This window comes from Procambarus clarkii, chromosome 89, assembly GCF_040958095.1.
Source record: "Procambarus clarkii isolate CNS0578487 chromosome 89, FALCON_Pclarkii_2.0, whole genome shotgun sequence".
Classification (NCBI taxonomy): domain Eukaryota; kingdom Metazoa; phylum Arthropoda; class Malacostraca; order Decapoda; family Cambaridae; genus Procambarus; species Procambarus clarkii.
In genome coordinates, this window is record NC_091238.1 from 269,722 (window position 1) to 280,000 (window position 10,279).

At 36.8% G+C, this 10,279-nt stretch overlaps 1 long non-coding RNA gene across 1 annotated transcript in view; it reads left to right on the plus strand.

Annotated features, from left to right (window-relative positions):
* The first annotated feature begins 8,283 nt into the window (after positions 1 to 8,283).
* LOC138359084 (uncharacterized) overlaps positions 8,284 to 10,279 on the plus strand; it is a 5,177-nt gene continuing 3,181 nt past the window's right edge. The window contains exons 1-2 of the long non-coding RNA XR_011225750.1: positions 8,284 to 8,357; positions 9,671 to 9,777. This is a non-coding gene — a long non-coding RNA (uncharacterized lncRNA). The remainder of the gene's footprint in view (positions 8,358 to 9,670; positions 9,778 to 10,279) is intronic.

A 10,279-nucleotide genomic window follows, 5' to 3' on the forward strand; every position in this document is an offset into this window, starting at 1 on the left:
AGGGAGGGGAGCCAGGGGAAGGAGTCAGAGAGGCCAAAGGAGGAGCAAGGTCGGGGCCCAATGCAGCGGAGGCTACAGAGCCCGGTCTTCCAATACGGACCGACTCGGGGGCTTGGTCGCCCACCCCACGAGCCTGAAAAGGTAAGCCAGAAGCAGCCGAAACAGGGGTTATCATCTTGACGAAATTACGAATTCACTCACGAATGTGCCCCCACACCCACCATGGAGCCACAATTAGAGGCAGGACACCCAACAAGAAGCTATCGCCGATCTTGTCGGGGCCTCCTAGGGGTGCGTCGTGAGTATACGCCCCACAAACGCCACCTTAAGAAACCGACAGTCCGTCGAGATCGGGTTCAGTGACGAAGTGGGGATTGACAATAAAAGGTTCCCCTCGCTCTCGACGTCGGGTACTGCAGTTCTACGGGTGCAAGAGTATGCCTCCTCAAGCACCCGGGCGTCAAAGTAGAAGAAGTCCAAGGGAAGAACCAGAACGAGCAAAAGGTCGGCAGGAAACGGCAAGCAGATAGGAGAAGAGGGGGGAGAAAAACGAAACAGAAGGAAAAGGAAAAGATGCCCAGCAGAATTGGAGAGGACGGCAGCAGGAGCACAAGGCTAGAAAAGGACAGAGGACTGTCCCAAGGAGCATCACACTCCGGCAGCCGCCCACTAAGCCCCCAGACGGCGACAACGAGCTGAGCGGGGAGGGGGAGCTTTTGATGAAATACTCCACATTATAATACAAATTCTGGAATCACTCGTATAAATGCAGTTTTGGTTTATAAAATACCAAATATAAGATAATACAAATATCAGAATCAGGCTAATATTATTGCCAGATTCATATACAATACTGTATATATATATATATATATATATATATATATATATATATATATATATATATATATATATATATATATATATACATATAAATATATAAATATATATATATGCGGAAAATCCACAGAGAAATATGAAATGAGGTGAACATTTCAGCTTGTTAAAGCCTTTAAAGCCTTGTTAAAGGTTTTAACAAGCCGAAACGTTCACCTCATTTCATATTTCTCTGTGGATTTTCCGCATAAAATGATCAGTGTTTTGTGATGGTCAATTGCATATATATATATATATATATATATATATATATATATATATATATATATATATATATATATATATATATATATATATATTTATATATATATATATATATATATATATATTTATATATATATATATATATATTTATATATATATATATTTATATATATTTATATATATATATATATTTATATATATATATATATATTTATATATATATATATATATATATATATATATATATATATATATATATATATATATATATTTATATATATATATATATATATATATTTATATATATATATATATATATATATTTATATATATATATATATATATATATATATATATATATATATATATATATATATATATATATATGTCGTACCTAGTAGCCAGAACTCACTTCTCAGCCTACTATGCAAGGCCTGATTTGCCTAATAAGCCAAGTTTACATGAATTAATTGTTTTTCGACGACCTAACCTACCTAACCTAACCTAACCTAACTTTTTCGACTACCTAACCTATAAAGATAGGTTAGGTTAGGTTAGGTAGGGTTGGTTAGGTTCGGTCATATATCTACTTTAATTTTATCTCCAATAAAAAACAATTGACCTCATACATAATGAAATGGGTAGCTTTATCATTTCATAAGAAAAAAATTAGAGAAAATATATTAATTCAGGAAAACTTGGCTTAATAGGCAAATCGGGCCTTGCATAGTAGGCTGAGAAGTGAGTTCTGGCTACTAGGTACGACATATATATATATGTCGTACCTAGTAGCCAGAACGCACTTCTCAGCCTACTATTCAAGGCCCGATTTGCCTAATAAGCCAAGTTTTCATGAATTAATTGTTTTTCGGCAACCTAACCTACCTAACCTAACCTAACCTAACTTTTTCCGCTACCTACCCTAACCTAACCTATAAAGATAGGTTAGGTTAGGTTAGGTAGGGTTGGTTAGGTTCGGTCATATATCTACGTTAATTTTAACTCTAATAAAACAAATTGACCTCATACATAATGAAATGGGTAGCTTTATCATTTCATAAGAAAACAATTAGAGAAAATATATTAATTCAGGAAAACTTGGCTTATTAGGCAAATCGGGCCTTGAATAGTAGGCCGAGAAGTGCGTTCTGGCTACTAGGTACGACATATATATATATATATATATATATATATATATATATATATATATATATATATATATATATGCGAACAAGCCTGAATGGTCCCCAGGACAATATGCAACTGAAAACTCACACCCCAGAAGTGACTCGAACCCATACTCCCAGGAGCCACGCAACTGGTATGTACAAGACGCCTTAATCCACTTGACCATCACGACCGGACATAATGAGGTGATAGCCGAGGCTATTTGAACCACCCCACCGCCGGCACTCGGATAGTAATCTTGGGCATAGCATTTTACCAAATCACCTCATTCTTTGGGGCACACGTGAGGAACACAAATGCGAACAAGCCTGAATGGTCCCCAGGACCATTCAGGCTTGCAACTGAAAACTCACACCCCAGAAGTGACTCGAACCCATACTCCCAGGAGCCACGCAACTGGTATGTACAAGACGCCTTAATCCACTTGACCATCACGACCGGACATAATGAGGTGATAGCCGAGGCTATTTGAACCACCCCACCGCCGGCACTCGGATAGTAATCTTGGGCATAGCATTTTAGTTATATATATATATATATATATATATATATATATATATATATATATATATATATATATATATATATATATATATTTATATACAGAGCACCACTTGGTTTCCGAACTTTAGTTATCCGAAACTTCCAGTTTCCCGATTGGGGTTGGGGAGTCATGCTACCCGAACAAAGTTCGGGTAGGAAGGGGTCCGCCAAGCGTCACGCCGGCTTGTTGTGGTGGTGGGGAGATGGTCCAGTTTGCCCACTGTGACTTCACAGATTCACAGCCTATTATTTTGAATTGCCATAAGGCTGGAATGTTCATTCTGTGCTTTTGTTTTACATATCTACACAATCAAGAAACATCTGTGAAACCATCCCAGCAAACACAGAACGTTTGTGGACGTTTTTAAATGGTTCCACAAAGGTAATACTGTAACTTTTGACATAAATACGTATATCTGACATTCTTAAAACCAAAGGATATAACTAAAAACATATATTCTTATGACACAGTTTTTTAAGATTTATGTAAAAATTTAAAAATAATAGTAAATGCTATGGTATTATAATGTTTTCATGCTTTATATTTAAGAATAAATAATTTTCAGTCAACATTTAGTTTTTTTTGTTTACTTTCTGTAAAGCTATCCAATTTACGTTCTTATAACATAAATATAACATTTATATGACGTCAGTATAACGTTATTTACACGACATCATTACGTTATTATGATGTTATATTAACGTATAATTCCTGTGTGAAAACCAGAATATATATTGAACTTTATGTTTTAAACATTGTAAAGTTATCATAAAACTTGGATTAGACGGTAAGCATGCTTTACTTATGAAAATATACAAACAAATCAACAAAAACATTTTAACATAAAAAACATAAACATAACATAAATTAATTGCATGCATGGGAGTTAACTGGAACTCTGTAATATTGCATACATGAACCTTAAGGTACAAACCCAGTGTATTTACTCATACAGTTCTTTCCTAAATCTAAATTTTTCCAATTTTTACACTTTGTTTCGAGTTCTGTCTTGTGTTGCTACTTTTAATACCCCATTAATGTCCCCTTTGTTATGTCCATTCATCCCATTGTGCACCTCTACCATATATCACTCCTAATTCTTTGCTTTTCTAGAGAATGTAATATAAGCTTTGACAATCTTTCTTCATATGACAGGTTAACAGGTAGAACAAAGATTACCATTTATATATGGATAACCATTATAAGTCGGTTTGAATGAGTGAATTGCTGCTTGAAGATAGGTATATACACGTGTGGTACTATCAGATTGCATCGTGGTGAGCCTAAAACCCTTCAGATCCAAGCAAAGGGTAAAATGCCAGCAGATACAATTGCGAACACATTGATACCAAAATGAAAGACATATGACGAGAATTGAGGTAACCAAAGTGAAAAGTGTGTTCACATTACATTGCACTAGAGTGCTCCCAGGTTACTTTCTCTCACTTTCTCTGTTTTGTGTGGATGGTCCGCCGTGCTTTCATCACGTCAGCGGGTGGAGCACGCTGCTGTTTTTGACATTTCATGCATAAATTCCGGTTGGAAATTCTATTGCGAACACATTGATACCAAAATGAAAGACCTAGGATGACAATTGAGGTGACCAGAATGAAAAGAGTGTATACATTTTATCGCTCTTGTGCGCTCCCTGGTAACACGCTCTCGCTTTCTCTGTTTGTTGCGGATGGTAAGCCGGGCTTTTGGAGTTTATATGCCTTTAGTCCTGTAGAGAATTCTATTGCGAACACATTGATGCTAAATTGAAAAACCTAGGATGAGAATTGAGGTAACAAAGTTGAAAAGGGTATACACTTTTCAGTATTATCACGCTCAGCTTTCTTTTTCTGGTACCCTTGGCCTACATTCATCTTGTCGGCGGGTGGAGCGCGCTGCTGTCTTTGACATTATATGCACATAGTTCTGTTGGGAATTCTATTGCGAACGCATTGATACCAAAATGAAAGACATAGGACGAGAATTAAGGTGACAAAGTTGAAAAGAGTATACACTTTTCAGTATTTCCGCACACTACCAGGGAATGTCCAAAAAAAATGGAGAGAGTGGAGGGGTAACTTGCTCAAAACGCGAAATTGTTTGGGGAGATTAACTTTCGTTCAATACTATTATGCAAGAGGAGCGACACATCTATGGTTCATCCAATAAAATCAGCAGACTTCTAGATGTTACTACTGCTCGGCTTAGACTCGGTTACAAGTATTTCTGGGAATTCTCATTATCTGCCGATGTAGACCTGACCAAATGTTAACTGTCAACAAAATTATTCGCACACCCTCCGTCACTATGTGATAGTGAATTCAGAGACAATTTTATAACCAATGTACCAACGATGTGTCAATATTTCATTCAAAATTATCTGGTACCAGAAATTTTAGCCAAATATCCCCAGTTTGCTAACTGTAAGTAGTAACAAAGTGATTGTAACCTATCCACCGCTGCCCACTGGATGGGGGGCGGTGTGCAGGACAAACATATCAATTGTGACACTAGCTCTCCACATATGTCAGTTGCTTAATTTAGAAACTGTACTTGTGATCGATCTCGAACCCATTGTTGATGTGACGACTTATACTGAATTTTGTAACTAGCTCATCAAGATTGTAACTTGCTTAGCTAAATGAATTGTGGGGTTCAGTCCCTGAGCCCATTATGTGCCTCTGCAACCCTTTCCACTACCGCCCACAAGATGGGTATGGGATGCATAATAAATGAACTAAACTAACTTTAAGGCATCCTGAAAGAAAGCTTGGAGGGTTTGAAAAATTGCAGAACGAAGCCGTGAGGATAATCCTTGGGTGCCCTCGTACCACAAAGATACTTAATATGAGAAAGGAACTTAATATTCCGAGCGTTGTTTATCGTGTTACTGAAAATAACTGTCAAATTGGTATAAAAATGCTTAGGCTAGCTCATCCTAACCCTTGCACAGAAGCCCTCCAGAATTTCTTTATTGAATGTTGAAAACAACCCTCAAGTTGACTATTTCCGTAACAGCATGCACTCCTGTATGCTAATCCCCACAATCACCAAGCCCACCCGAGTCACTCAAACATCTGCCACTACCCTGGATCACCTTTGGACTAATATAACAGCTCCCCTTACATCTGGGGTAATTTATGACAGAACAACTGACCACTATCCTACTTTCCTCATAGCAAACATTGACACATCACCACCAGAAACCAAAAAACTTTCATTCAGGCTACATAGTGAATCAGCTTTAGGCAATCTCTCTAATGCACTTCACAATATTAACTGGGAATCTGAATTTAATAATTCACAGGATATAAACTCATCAACTAACCTCTTTCTCTACAAAACTCTAAGCCTCTACAACACTCACTGTCCCCTCCTTACCAAACAAGTAACTGATAAAAGAAAAAATAACCCGTGGCTCACAAGTGGCATAATTAAATCAATCAACAAAAAACATGAATACGAAAAGAAATTTAGGAGTGGCCTAATTCCAATGGAAGTAGTTAAAAGGTACTCGTCAGTGCTTACCAGTATCATAAGAAAAGCAAAACTTTCATATTATGAGACTAGATTCAAAGAAGCAAAAGGCAACATGAAAAGCACATGGAATACCATCTCTAACATCCTGGGAACTAAACAACACTCCCACAACCAGATAACACTCTCTAAGGATGGCCTTACACTGTCATCTGACTTAGAAATGGCGAATGAATTTAATAGCTTCTTTTCATCGATTGGTGCTAACCTTGCAAGTAAAATCCCACAGACTCAGACACATATCAACACATATCTCTCAGGCAGCTATCCAAACTCTCTTCTCCTCTCACCAGTCAGCCCGTCAGATGTTGTGTCCATCATACATTCACTAAAAACCAAAGCTGGGAACATCAGTGAAATCCCATCCATTGTATACAAGAGCGCCTCCCATATGCCCTTGCACCACCTATAGCTCTGCTGTTCAACAAATCCCTTGAGTGTCATACATTCCCTGATATCCTTAAAAACGCAAGAGTAACGCCAGTTCATAAAGGAGCTAGTGGATTATGTTGCATCTCTGCTTGCCTTGATGACTGAAAGAAAGCTTAAAGGGCTTGAAAACTTGCAGAACGAAGCCTTGAAGATAATCCTTGGATGTCCCTAGTACCACAAAGATACTTAACATGAGGAAGGAACTTAATATTAACTTAATAATAGAATATGAGTGCATATTCTACTGCATTACTATTTGTAATGATCCTCATATTGTGCTTCAGTAATCCAATGTATAACCCTGAGATGTTTTCCTAATTGTACTTAGGATTCCTTGTTCATTATTGTGTATTGTTCTGATCTGCTTTTGTGTCAAATTCTTGCATCGTACCTGTAAACAATTTTTTGACAATTTTACTGTAATTATCCTACTTAAAATCATCTGTACTTGTAAAGTAAAGCTGTAATGTACCTGTTAAACACTTTTTATCAATTTTACATTTAATTATTTCTCTAAAACTCTGTTTAAGAATTTGCTCAAAGATTAGTTTAAGGACTTGCCCGAAACTCTATATATGCAAGCTAGTGGTTTTACAAGATTATAATTCTAACTTAAGCTCTATGTTGTGTCTTAACCCCCCAATGTACGTTCTTGTATATATATAAATAAATAAAATAAATAAATAACGAGGGATCGAGGCATTAATGCGCAGTACGTGCTTCCCTCATCTGTGACGTCACAGCGCCATCTGACGACAGCATAAACACAGGCGGCCATTTTATGTTCCACCAAGATTAAAAAAAAAAAAATAATTTTGCCCCGAGGGGCGAGTTTATTGGGCAGCGCCCAATGTGTTCGCAATAGAATGTTCTACAAGAACATGTATAAAATAAGTGACACAGAGATTATTGATGTGTGTATTTGTGTGGGTGATTATAAATATGCATGTGTATGTATATATGTATACGTATATATATATATATATATATATATATATGTACATGTATGTATGAGAGTGTGTACATGTATATATAACATTAATAATTTTGTAACTAGCGTCAAAAATTGTTATTTGCTTAGCTAAACAAACTAGAGAGTTCAGTTCCTGAACCCATTATGTGCCTCTGTAATCCTTTACACCACCGCCCACGGGATGGGTATGGGGTGCATAATAAAGAAAGATATTGAAATAATAAGGGTATGAAATGTATCAACATAAAACATTAATGTTAATGGCCATCAGGTAAAATCAGGTTATTATTTGTAAAGAATTTAAATGAGTTAAACTAAATACGAACTTAATATGTTTTTGCTAACGCAAAAATATATTCCCGAGGTATTGTAATTGCAAATAAATATTTAATACAATTATTTGTATCATTTTTTTTATTTTAGATTTCCGTATTGCTTGATAATATATAATAGCGTTTAGATAATGCTAGCGCTGGACATTCTTTAGGCTCGTTGCATGTTGTGGTAGTCGCCGCCATTTTAAAACCGTGTCGAGAGGGACGGCTGCTGGCTTATCCACAAAATCCTGCTGCATCTTCAATAGTTAAGGTAACTGTTTTCTTTTATTTGCTCTTAGACATGTGTAGTATATATATAAGCTTGTGGTGGTAGGCTGGATGGTGTGTTGATGGCCCTGGAGGCGTGTTGATGGCCTGGAGGCGTGTTGATGGCCCTGGCTGGATGGTGTGTTGATGGTGGTGTTGTGTTGATGGCCCTGGAGGTGTGTTGATGGTGGTGTTGTGTTGATGGCCCTGGAGGTGTGTTGATGGTGGTGTTGTGTTGATGGCCCTGGAGGTGTGTTGATGGTGGTGTTGTGTTGATGGCCCTGGAGGTGTGTTGATGGTGGTGTTGTGTTGATGGCCCTGGAGGTGTGTTGATGGTGGTGTTGTGTTGATGGCCCTGGAGGTGTGTTGATGGTGGTGTTGTGTTGATGGCCCTGGAGGTGTGTTGATGGTGGTGTTGTGTTGATGGCCCTGGAGGTGTGTTGATGGTGGTGTTGTGTTGATGGCCCTGGAGGTGTGTTGATGGTGGTGTTGTGTTGATGGCCCTGGAGGTGTGTTGATGGTGGTGTTGTGTTGATGGCCCTGGAGGTGTGTTGATGGTGGTGTTGTGTTGATGGCCCTGGAGGTGTGTTGATGGTGGTGTTGTGTTGATGGCCCTGGAGGTGTGTTGATGGTGGTGTTGTGTTGATGGCCCTGGAGGTGTGTTGGTGGCCCTAGCTGGAGGTGTGTTGATGGCCCTATATATTATATTAGGAATATCAGAGGTCCCAGGACAATTATTGTGCATGTGTAGTATGTATGTATATGTAGTATATTTGGCATATTTAATGGCATTTAGTTAAGGCCACTTAGTGGCATGTCTCTGCACCGTTTCCAGTTTGTTGATATGCTTTCTAAGATATGGGCACCATACAACTGCTGCATACTCCAACTTTGGTGTAACAAAAATTGTGAACAATTTCAAAATTTTCAAAATTTCAATTTCAAAATTTCAAAAAATGCATTTTTATATCATTAGTATTGAATAATAATAATGCAAATAATTGACTTATAAATGATGTACAATTAATTGGTAGGTGATATTATATTATTAATATTTTTTCATTCTTGCAAAGCCTTAACAAAGCCATTAACATGTTAATATAAACTTGATCACCTTCCACTTATTTTCTCATGTGCTACCTACATGTACAAAACCTTATTCCTAAATGCATATTTTGTTCTGAAGCTTGTCCTTTATATGTTGTGTATCACCATCTCTGGAGAGTTTTATCTGATTGATGTATAAATTACTTTTAATTTTACAGAATATTATTGTTATACTGAATTTATTATTATATAAATAACTTAATTTTACAGAATCATCTATCAACGCACATCCACAAGTTGAGGAGGAGGATGTGACCTTCCAGATTTCTCAAGTACTGAAACATAGACCAAACAGGCCTGGTGGATCTAGGTACAAGGTAAAATAATTTAAATTTTTTTTTTTTTTTCCTAATTGTCCGATATATATATATATATATATATATATATATATATATATATATATATATATATATATATATATATATATATATGTCGTACCTAGTAGCCAGAACGCACTTCTCAGCCTACTATGCAAGGCCAAATTTGCCTAATAAGCCAAGTTTTCCTGAATTAATATATTTTCTATAATTTTTTTCTTATGAAATGATAAAGCTACCCATTTCATTATGTATGAGGTTAATGTTTTTTTATTGGAGTTAAAATTAACGTAGATATATGACCGAACCTAACCAACCCTACCTAACCTAACCTAACCTATCTTTATAGGTTAGGTTAGGTTAGGTAGTAGAGAAAGTTAGGTTAGGTTAGGTAGGTTAGGTAGTCGAAAAACAATTAATTCATGAAAACTTGGCTTATTAGGCAAATCGGGCCTTGCATAGTAGGCTGAGAAGCGAGTTCTGGCTACTAGGTACGACATAT